Source organism: Carassius carassius, chromosome 45, assembly GCF_963082965.1.
Source record: "Carassius carassius chromosome 45, fCarCar2.1, whole genome shotgun sequence".
In the NCBI taxonomy this organism is placed as follows: domain Eukaryota; kingdom Metazoa; phylum Chordata; class Actinopteri; order Cypriniformes; family Cyprinidae; genus Carassius; species Carassius carassius.
In genome coordinates this window covers 151,217-163,325 of record NC_081799.1, presented here as the reverse complement: position 1 = coordinate 163,325, position 12,109 = coordinate 151,217, and the positions used below count along the sequence as shown (strand labels likewise).

Sequence of the window (12,109 nt, the reverse complement as noted above, 5' to 3'; positions counted from 1 at the left end):
TCTTAGAGTTACAAATGATCTGCTCTTATCATCTGATCGTGGGTGTATCTCTCTATTAGTTTTATTGGATCTTAGTGCTGCATTTGACACAATTGACCACAACATTCTTTTGCATAGACTTGAATACTTTGTTGGCATCAGTGGAAGTGCATTAGCATGGTTTAAATCGTACTTATATGACCGCCATCAGTTCGTAGCAGTGAATGAAGATGTATCCTATCGATCACAAGTGCAGTATGGAGTACCTCAAGGCTCAGTACTAGGGCCGCTACTCTTCACGCTTTATATGTTACCCTTGGGAGATATCATCAGGAAACATGGTGTTAGCTTTCACTGTTATGCTGATGATACTCAGCTCTATATTTCTTCGCAGCCCGGTGAAACACACCAATTTGAAAAACTAATGGATTGCATAGTCGATATAAAAAACTGGATGACGAGTAATTTCTTACTGCTAAATTCTGAAAAAACAGAGGTGTTAATTATAGGACCTAAAAACTCTGCTTGTAATAACCTAGAACACTGTCTATGACTTGATGGTTGCTCTGTCAATTCTTTGTCATCAGTTAGGAATCTAGGTGTGCTATTTGATCGCAATCTTTCCTTAGAAAGCCACGTTTCTAGCATTTGTAAAACTGCATTTTTCCATCTCAAAAATATATCTAAATTACGGCCTATGCTCTCAATGTCAAATGCAGAAATGTTAATCCATGCATTTATGACCTCAAGGTTAGATTATTGTAATGCTTTATTGGGTGGTTGTTCTGCACACTTAGTAAACAAACTACAGCTAGTCCAAAATGCAGCAGCAAGAGTTCTTACTAGAACCAGGAAGAATGACCATATTAGCCCGGTCCTGTCAACACTGCACTGGCTCCCTATCAAGCATCGCATAGATTTTAAAATATTGCTTATTACTTATAAAGCCCTGAATGGTTTAGCACCTCAGTATTTGAATGAGCTCCTTTTACATTATAATCCTCTACGTCCGCTACGTTCTCAAAACTCAGGCAATTTGATAATACCTAGAATATCAAAATCAACTGCAGGCGGCAGATCCTTTTCCTATTTGGCGCCCAAACTCTGGAATAACCTAAATAACATTGTTCGGGAGGCAGACACACTCTTGCAGTTTAAATCTAGATTAAAGACCCATCTTTTTAACCTGGCATACACATAACATACTAATATGCTTTTATTATCCAAATCCGTTAAAGGATTTTTAGGCTGCATTAATTAGGTAAACCGGAACCGGAAACACTTCCCATAACAACCTATGTACTTGCTACATCATGAGAAGAATGGCATCTACGCTAATATTTGTCTGTTTCTCTCTTGTTCCGAGGTCACTGTGGCCACCAGATCCAGTCTGTGTCCAGATCAGAGGGTCACTGCAGTCACCCGGATCCAGTACGTATCCAGACCAGATGGTTGATCAGCACCTAGAAAGGACCTCTACATCCCTGAAAGACAGCGGAGACCAGGACAACTAGAGCCCCAGATACAGATCCCCTGTAAAGACCTTGTCTCAGAGGAGCACCAGGACAAGACCACAGGAAACAGATGATTCTTCTGCACAATCTGACTTTGCTGCAGCTTGGAATTGAACTACTGGTTTCGTCTGGTCAGAGGAGAACTGTCCCCCCAACTGAGCCTGGTTTCTCCCAAGGTTTTTTTCTCCATTCTGTCACCGATGGAGTTTCGGTTCCTTGCCGCTGTCGCCTCTGGCTTGCTTAGTTGGGGACACTTCATATACAGCGATATCGTTGACTTGTTTGCAAAAAAATGCACAGACACTATTTAACTGAACAGAGATGACATAACTGAATCCAATGATGAACTGCCTTTAACTATCATTTTTGCATTATTGACACTGTTTTCCTAATGAATGTTGTTCAGTTGCTTTGACGCAATGTATTTTGTTTAAAGCGCTATATAAATAAAGGTGACATTGACATTGACTTTATTAAAGAGTTTGGTGATTTTACATCCGAGTTAGTTCTGGCTGCAGATAAAGTTTTAATAGTTGGTGATTTTAATATCCATGTTGATAATGAAAACGATGCATTGGGATCAGCTTTTATAGACATTCTGAACTCTATTGGTGTTAGACAACACGTTTCAGGACCTACTCATTGTCGAAATCATACTCTAGATTTAATACTGTCACATGGAATTGATGTTGATGGTGTTGAAATTATTCAGCCAAGTGATGATATCTCAGATCATTATTTAGTTCTTTGCAAAATTCATATAGCCAAAATTGTAAATTCTACTTCTTGTTACAAGTATGGAAGAACCATCACTTCTAACACAAAAGACTGCTTTTTAAGTTATCTTCCTGATGTATCCAAATTCCTTAGCATATCCAAAACCTCAGAACAACTTGATGATGTAACAGAAACTATGGACTCTCTCTTTTCTAGCACTTTAAATAAAGTTGCTCCTTTACGCTTAAGGAAGGTTAAGGAAAACAGTTTGACACCATGGTATAATGAGCATACTCACACCCTAAAGAGAGCAGCCCGAAAAATGGACCGCAGCTGGAGGAAAACAAAACTAGAGGTATTTCGTATTGCTTGGCGGGAAAGTAGCATATCCTACAGAAAAGCATTAAAAACTGCTAGATCCGATTACTTTTTGTCAGCATTTGGTCCGGATATTCCAGTTTTTTGCCACTAGAGGCCCCCATTGTGTTTTTTTTTGTCAGACCCTTTTGTTTTTTTCTGTTTCTCGTTATCATTTGCACCTGTGCCTTGTTTCCTTTGCATATATATAAACCCTTAGTTTGCCTTAGTTCTTTGCTCTGTGTTTGAATGTTAACACCCAGCCTAAGCGAAGCTGTGAACCTTTGATGCTCCAGTTGGATTCTCTGTTTTGGTACGCTATTTTTTGTACTTGTTTTTTGGATTATCTTTTGAGACTTTTTGCTGTACCTACTACTTTGTGAATATACCTTTTTTCTGAGTGGATTACCTTTTTTTTGGAATTACTTTTGACCATTGTGGATTTATATTTTTGCCTGAAGGACTTTACTTTTTATTGTTATTAAAACACCAGCTCAAGTACTGCTGTGTCTGCCTCATCTTCTGGGTTCTGCCAACAATTAGTGGCTCAGTTTGCTAAGAGACAGTTTCTCACACCGGAGACCCGAGTTCGAGACCGGGTCCTGACAGAAACACAGAGCCAACATGAACCCAGAGGCGCCCAGTACTCAGGAGCTTTTGGCCACACTGTCACAACACGAGGGGACTGTTCAACGTCATGAAGCCGCTTTGGTTCAGCAAGAGGCCTTGCTGGTAAGACACTCTCAACTTCTTTCGGAGATGCTGACTTCCATAAAGCAGATATCTGATCGACTTCCACCGGCAACTGCTTCTGCTCCAGTACCTAATATTCAAGTACCCGTGGCAGTTAACCCTCTGACTGAACCTCGTCTTCCGCCTCCCCAACGGTTCTCAGGTGATCCGAGTGCCTGTAAGGGTTTCTTTACCCAATGTTCTCTCTCCTTTGAGCTGCATCCCTCGTCATTTCCCACCGATCGGTCCAAGATCGCATACATCATCACCCTGCTGTCAGATAAGGCCCTGGCCTGGGCTACTGCTGTGTGGGATGCCCAAAGTCCCTGCTGTACCAGCTACTCTGCCTTTACTGAGGAATTCAAGCAAGTGTTCCAAGGTCCTACCAGTGGTCCTGACTCAGCCAAACAGCTCCTGACTCTTCGCCAAGGTCGGCGCAGCGTGACAGACTATGCCATCCAGTTCCGCACGGTGGCAGCAATAAAGTGGCTGGAACGATGAGGCCCTCACGGTGTGCTTTCTGAAGGGTCTCTCCGACGCCATCCAAGACGAACTGGCCACTCGGGAACCACCAGACAATCTTGAGTCCTTGATCAAGTTGGCCTCACGTATAGATCAACGTCTGAGAGAAAGTGAACTTAACCGTAGACCTCTCGCCCTAGCTCCTATCAGTCCCAGTTCCGAGTCCCTATCTTTATCCCCTCTAGCCCCTCCAGAACCCATGCAGATCGGACACATCTCCCAGGCTGAAAGAGAGCGCCGGATGAAGGAGCGATGCTGTCTTTATTGCGGCAAACCGGGCCACAGGGAAACGCACTGTCCCGTGCAGGCCAGGGGGGACTGAAACGGGAAACATAACCTCCTCCCATCCGTCCAACTCCCGCTTGCTCATTCCAGTCACCCTTTCCTGGAACAACCATGACCTACCCCTTCAAGCCTTGGTAGACTCAGGAGCTGCAGGAAACTTCATGGATGGTATCTGGGCAAAGCAAAATGGCGTTCCTTCTGAACCTCTCATGGATCCCATGAGGGTTACTACGTTGGATGGAAGCCCTCTGGGATCTGGAATTGTCACTCGAGTCACTGCTCCCTTGAGACTTTCAGTTTCCCAACACCAGGAAGTGATAAACTTTCATCTTATCCCCTGTTCCGAGTTCCCTCTTGTCCTTGGCTATCCCTGGCTGCACAGCCATAACCCTCACATCGACTGGTCTGTGGGCACTGTCACCCGGTGGGGTCCTACGTGCCAAGCCACTTGCATCTTCCCGAGTTCCCCAAGTTCCCCTCCCGAGTCCCTAGAATCCATTGACTTATCCCGAGTTCCAGAGTGTTACCATGACCTCAAGTCAGTATTTAGCAAACAGAAGGCCACCATGCTACCACCTCATAGACCTTACGATTGCCCTATCGACCTGCTTCCGGGCACCTGCCCCCCCAGAGGTCGGATTTTTTCCCTATCTCCTCCCGAACGAGCGGCAATGGATACCTACATCAAGGATGCACTGGCAGCAGGCCTCATTCGTCCATCCACCTCGCCTGCGGGAGCAGGTTTTTTCTTTGTTGCCAAGAAAGATGGTGGATTACGTCCATGCATTGACTACCGGGGGCTCAATGCCATAACTGTCCGCAACCGCTACCCCCTACCCCTTATGGCCACAGCGTTTGAGCTAATCCAGGAAGCAAGCGTCTTCACTAAGCTTGATCTGCGGAACGCATACCATCTTGTGCGGATCAGACACGGTGATGAGTGGAAGACTGCTTTCAACACGCCCACTGGTCACTATGAGTACTTGGTGATGCCCTTCGGCCTGACCAACTCCCCGGCGGTGTTCCAAGCACTCATTAATGATGTACTCAGGGATATGCTTAACATCTTTGTGTTCGTCTACTTGGATGATATCCTCATCTTTTCGCGCTCCCTTCAAGAACACACTAAACATGTCAGACAAGTTCTCAAACGCCTCCTTGACAGCCATTTGTACGTAAAGCCGGAAAAACGTGAATTCCATTCCTCCAGAGTACAATTCCTGGGATTTGTAGTGGAACCCGGTCGTATCCAAATGGACTCCAGGAAGGTAGAAGCAGTAGCGGAATGGCCCACCCCTAAGTCCATTAAGGAAGTTCAGCGTTTCCTAGGATTCACAAACTTTTATCGCAAGTTCATCAAGAACTTCAGCTCAGTGGCAGCTCCTCTCTCAGCTTTAACCAAGGGTGGCAACACAAGGTTTCTGTGGGGTAAAGAAGCTGAGACTGCCTTTCAAGGACTCAAGCAGCGCATCCTCTCTGCTCCCATCCTGACGCTACCTACAGCTGATGAACCTTTTGTAGTAGAGGTAGATGCCTCGGAGGTTGGTGTTGGAGCTGTCCTGTCCCAGATGGCATTGGAGGAGTGGAGGCACTGGCTCGAGGGGGCTTCTCAACCGTTTCAAGTACTTACAGATCACAAAAATTTGGAGTATATCCAACAGGCTAAGCGGTTGAACTCCAGACAAGCTCGATGGTCTCTTTTCTTTAATCGATTTCAGTTCATCCTCACCTATCGGCCCGGGTCGAAGAATCTCAAACCTGATGCCTTGTCCCGAGTCCATGCACCTGCCGTTCGAGAAGATACTGACATGCCTGTCCTTCCTACCTCTAAAGTTGTGGCTCCGATCTCATGGCAAGTTGAGGACACCGTGAGGCGAGCTCAAGCTACTGAACCAGATCCGAAAGGAGGTCCTGCCAATCGGTTGTTTGTCCCCAAAGCAGTGAGGTCCCAAGTCCTTCTATGGGGACACTCCTCTCGTCTCACCTGTCATCCGGGTGTAGGTCGGACCCTGGAGTTTATCCAGCGAAAGTTCTGGTGGTCCACCATAAAAGAAGACGTTGCCACATTTGTCAAGGCCTGTCCCGTGTGCTGTCAGAGCAAGTCTTCTCACCACCGTCCTCAGGGACTCCTTCATCCTTTATCGATTCCTCATCGACCCTGGTCACATATCTCGTTGGACTTTATTACAGGCCTTCTTCCATCACATGGCAATACTACTATCCTAGTCATCATCGACAGGTTTTCTAAGGCGGCCAGGTTTGTCCCCTTGACCAAGCTGCCTTCTGCTAAGGAAACAGCTGAGCTGGTTATTAACCACGTGTTCCGAGTCTTCGGCATTCCTCAAGATATAGTTTCCGATAGAGGCCCTCAGTTTGCTTCAAGGTTTTGGAGGGCCTTCTGCCAGCTCATAGGGGCCACTGCCAGTCTATCTTCAGGGTACCACCCAGAGTCCAACGGCCAAACCGAGAGGATGAATCAAGAGCTTGAAACTGCCCTCAGGTGTATGGCTTCCAACAATCCATCCACATGGTCGTCCTTCATTGTTTGGGCTGAGTATGCGCACAACACCTTGCGCTCCTCCTCCACGGGTATGTCTCCGCACGAGAGTCAGTTTGGCTATGCCCCTCCATTGTTTCCTGACCAAGAAACAGAAGTCGGAGTGCCTTCAGCCCGGAAGTTCATCAGACGCTGTCGGCTTGTGTGGAGGAAGAGCCGTCTCAATCTGCTGCGTGCCTCACAGCGGTATCAACAACAAGCCAACAGACGTCGCCGTCCTGGCCCCAACTTGCGCCCCGGCCAGAGAGTCTGGCTCTCCACAAGAAACTTACCTCTACGGGTGGAGTCACGCAAGCTGTCCCAGAAATACATCGGTCCCTTTAAGGTTGCCAGGAGAGTAAACCCAGTTACATATCGTCTGCACTTACCTAGATCCCTTAAGATTAATCCCACGTTTCACATCTCCTTATTAAAACCTGTTGTTTTTTCTCCCCTTGTCCCGGCAGGCAGACCTCCCCCTCCGCCCTGTGTCATCGGAGGCCAGCCGGCTTATACCGTCCACCGGATACTGGACTCCCGCCGGGTGCAGCGGTCCTGGCAGTATCTGGTGGACTGGGAAGGCTACGGTCCTGAGGAGCGCTCCTGGGTTCCTGCCAAAGACATACTGGACCCTGAGCTCATTCGACAGTTCAGGGCCCTCCACCCAGAGAAAGCTGGTAGGAACGTCAGGAGCCGTTCCTAGAGGGGGGATTCTGTCAGCATTTGGTCCGGATATTCCAGTTTTTTGCCACTAGAGGCCCCCATTGTGTTTTTTTTTTGTCAGACCCTTTTGTTTTTTTCTGTTTCTCGTTATCATTTGCACCTGTGCCTTGTTTCCTTTGCATACATATAAACCCTTAGTTTGCCTTAGTTCTTTGCTCTGTGTTTGAATGTTAACACCCAGCCTAAGCGAAGCTGTGAACCTTTGATGCTCCAGTTGGATTCTCTGTTTTGGTACGCTATTTTTTGAACTTGTTTTTTGGATTATCTTTTGAGACTTTTTGCTGTACCTACTACTTTGTGAATATACCTTTTTTCTGAGTGGATTACCTTTTTTTTGGAATTACTTTTGACCATTGTGGATTTATATTTTTGCCTGAAGGACTTTACTTTTTCATTGTTATTAAAACACCAGCTCAAGTACTGCTGTGTCTGCCTCATCTTCTGGGTTCTGCCAACAATTAGTGGCTCAGTTTGCTAAGAGACTTTGCTAAGTGAGTTTGTTTCTCACACCGGAGACCCGAGTTTGAGACCGGGTCCTGACACTTTTCTTCTCTTTTAGAAGAAAACAAACATAACCCCAGGTATTTATTCAATACAGTGGCTAAATTAACGAAAAATAAAGCCTCAACAAGTGTTGACATTTCCCAACACCACAGCAGTAATGACTTTATGAACTACTTTACTTCTAAAATCGATACTATTAGAGATAAAATTGCAACCATTCAGCCGTCAGCTACAGTATCACATCAGACAGTGCACTATAGACCCCCTGAGGAACAGTTCCACTCATTCTCTACTATAGGAGAGGAAGAATTGTATAAACTTGTTAAATCATCTAAACCAACAACATGTATGTTAGACCCTATACCATCTAAGCTCCTAAAAGAGGTGCTTCCAGAAGTCATAGATCCTCTTCTGACTATTATTAATTCCTCATTGTCATTAGGATATTTCCCCAAAAACTTCAAACTGGCTGTTATTAAGCCTCTCATCAAAAAACCACAACTTGACCCCAAAGAACTAGTTAATTATAGACCAATCTCGAATCTCCCTTTTCTGTCCAAGATACTAGAAAAGGTGGTATCCACACAATTATATTCCTTCTTAGAGAAAAATGGTATATGTGAGGATTTCCAGTCAGGATTTAGACCGTATCATAGTACTGAGACTGCTCTCCTTAGAGTTACAAATGATCTGCTCTTATTATCTGATCGTGGGTGTATCTCTCTATTAGTTTTATTGGATCTTAGTGCTGCATTTGACACAATTGACCACAACATTCTTTTGCATAGACTTGAACACTTTGTTGGCATCAGTGGAAGTGCATTAGCATGGTTTAAATCGTACTTATATGACCGCCATCAGTTCGTAGCAGTGAATGAAGATGTTTCCTATCGATCACAAGTGCAGTATGGAGTACCTCAAGGCTCAGTACTAGGGCCGCTACTCTTCACGCTTTATATGTTACCCTTGGGAGATATCATCAGGAAACATGGTGTTAGCTTTCACTGTTATGCTGATGATACTCAGCTCTATATTTCTTCGCAGCCCGGTGAAACACACCAATTTGAAAAACTAATGGATTGCATAGTCGATATAAAAAACTGGATGATGAGTAATTTCTTACTGCTAAATTCTGAAAAAACAGAGGTGTTAATTATAAGACCTAAAAACTCTGCTTGCTGTCAATTCTTCGTCATCAGTTAGGAACCTAGGTGTGCTATTTGATCGCAATCTTTCCTTAGAAAGCCACATTTCTAGCATTTGTAAAACTGCATTTTTCCATCTCAAAAATATATCTAAATTACGGCCTATGCTCTCAATGTCAAATGCAGAAATGTTAATCCATGCATTTATGACCTCAAGGTTAGATTATTGTAATGCTTTATTGGGTGGTTGTTCTGCACGCTTAGTAAACAAACTACAGCTAGTCCAAAATGCAGCAGCAAGAGTTCTTACTAGAACCAGGAAGTATGACCATATTAGCCCGGTCCTGTCAACACTGCACTGGCTCCCTATCAAGCATCGCATAGATTTTAAAATATTGCTTATTACTTATAAAGCCCTGAATGGTTTAGCACCTCAGTATTTGAATGAGCTCCTTTTACATTATAATCCTCTACGTCCGCTACGTCAAAATTCAGTCAATTTGATAATACCTAGAATATCAAAATCAACTGCAGGCGGCAGATCCTTTTCCTATTTGGCGCCCAAACTCTGGAATAACCTACCTAACATTGTTCGGGTCACTGCAGTCACTCGGATCCAGTACGTATCCAGACCAGATGCTGGATCAGCACCTAGAAAGGACCTCTACATCCCTGAAAGACAGTGGAGACCAGGACAACTAGAGCCCCAGATACAGATCCCCTGTAAAGACCTCGTCTCAGAGGAGCACCAGGACAAGACCACAGGAAACAGATGATTCTTCTGCACAATCTGACTTTGCTGCAGCCTGGAATTGAACTACTGGTTTCGTCTGGTCAGAGGAGAACTGGCCCCCCAACTGAGCCTGGTTTCTCCCAAGGTTTTTTTCTCCATTCTGTCACCGATGGAGTTTCGGTTCCTTGCCGCTGTCGCCTCTGGCTTGCTTAGTTGGGGACACTTCATCTACAGCGATATCGTTGACTTGATTGCAAATAAATGCACAGACACTATTTAACTGAACAGAGATGACATAACTGAATCCAATGATGAACTGCCTTTAACTATCATTTTTGCATTATTGACACTGTTTTCCTAATGAATGTTGTTCAGTTGCTTTGAGGCAATGTATTTTGTTTAAAGCGCTATATAAATAAAGGTGACTTTGACTTTGACAAACAGCATCACCAGCTTCACTCATTACTAACCAGACTGACTTTATTTCTGTCAGACATCAACCCTCACATGTCCTGCTGTGTGAAGTGCAGACCAAACGAATTGTCAACACATCCCACTGATGTATGGCCAGACGAGATGCAAACTATGGTTTCTGAAATATTTCAGAAATAATTCAGAAATATTTTATTTTCCTCCTCCAAGAAAAAATGTAAACATCACCAAGCAATTGTCCTCATATCCAGTCTGCTCTCCCACTAAGAGATGGTTTCTCTGAAACAAGAATGCTGCACTTTCTGAAAGAATTCTCAAAATACAAAGACATCTGAGAAAGGTTCTACAAAATTAAAGCATAGACAACACACGTAATTCTATTTAACACACACGCACAGACAATAATATTAATAAATTCAAAGCACATTCTCAGCTTTAAATGTTTGTAATGTTTATTCATTTTCTCCTTTTACAGTTTTTTACAGACGCTAGGACACATTTCTCAATACTTAGGTCACTTTTGCAAAACTCTTCACACAGTTCTCCTAACCAACTTTCAGCTTGGCAAAGCAGTTCATTTCACATTCAAAATGCACTACAACTACCAAAACACTTTCTTCAGGTCTCAGATCAGCTCATTCTTCCAGAACACTAGCAAAGGTCCACAGCCGACAAACACACTTTGTCACCCACAAAACAATGACCTAAAAAACACTAACAACATGTAGCATTATATGATGTTTTCTTGTGTAAAACAAGGACACATCTCGGTTTATAGTTCACTGCAATATATGTTACTGGAAGGAATCAGACATGATTCAGAATTCGTCAATATTTTATGTAGTTTATTTATTTTTTATTTTTTTTTGCACTGAGTAATTCCAAAATAGAAGAATTTGAATCCACAACCATTCACTGTTACAGATACAATCATAATGATAATCTACTCAGTCTTCTCCATTTGGCCACAGGTTCTCGTCCACATCACATCTCATGTCATCTAGAGCAATACAGCTAGGAGAGAATCTTCTGGCATGTCAGATCCATCCCTGGCAATCTTCTGCTGATATCTCCAGGCATCCAGCATTCATTGTGTCCAGGAGGGACATTTTATCATGTGGATGGTCATATTTATAATTGTTTTTATAGCATTTAATTTTAAAATTTAAAATATATTTCTTTAAAATATTACTGTAGAAATTTAGCCAATCTGCTGTCTTATTCAGTTTTGTATTCTGTTATTGTTTTGAACATAAGTTTAACAGTTTTGAAAACAGTATGTAAGCATGTATAAACTGGCCTGTACGTACAAAGAGTTTTGGCAGTTGTTGTGTCTGAGTGAGAAAAGAATTCATGAAATTTGAGAGATGTAGTCACTGAATGCATTTTGTGCCAAAACAATGATAATTGATCCTCAGTTGTGCTCACTGTGTGAGGAGTTTTGCAAAAGTGACCTAAGTATTGAAAACTGTGTCCTAGCATCTGTAAAAAATTGTAATGTACCTCAAATCCAGAAGTTACACAAGGAAGGCATGTTTACTGTACTTGTTTTAATGTTTATTATTTTGATAATTTTAATTGGAATCTCAATGATTAAGTGAACACAAATAAATTTCAATCTGACACTATAATAATGAAGTACAAGGAAAGTAACTCTTGAAGATGGTAATTCTAAGGTTTTTTGATTGTACAAAGACACTGACGGTAGATTTTAGTTGAAATTATAGTACGTTTTTATGTTATTCCACACAACAAACCAGAAAATGTGTTTATCCATGCTGATGTTATTGCATAACATTCTGTCAGTCAGTAGATGTGGGACTATCCCTTTACTAGCAGGACAGTGGCATCATATGGGCTCAGATAGAGTTACATCATGAATAATTCACACTCACACTAAGATCAGACTCAGTAAGGCTCATTTCAACCT

The 12,109-nt window shown here is 43.2% G+C and overlaps 1 long non-coding RNA gene across 2 annotated transcripts in view; it reads right to left on the bottom strand.

Annotated features, from left to right (window-relative positions):
- LOC132127725 (uncharacterized) overlaps positions 1–12,109 on the bottom strand; it is a 396,454-nt gene that overhangs the window by 332,321 nt on the left and 52,024 nt on the right. The window lies entirely within an intron of this gene.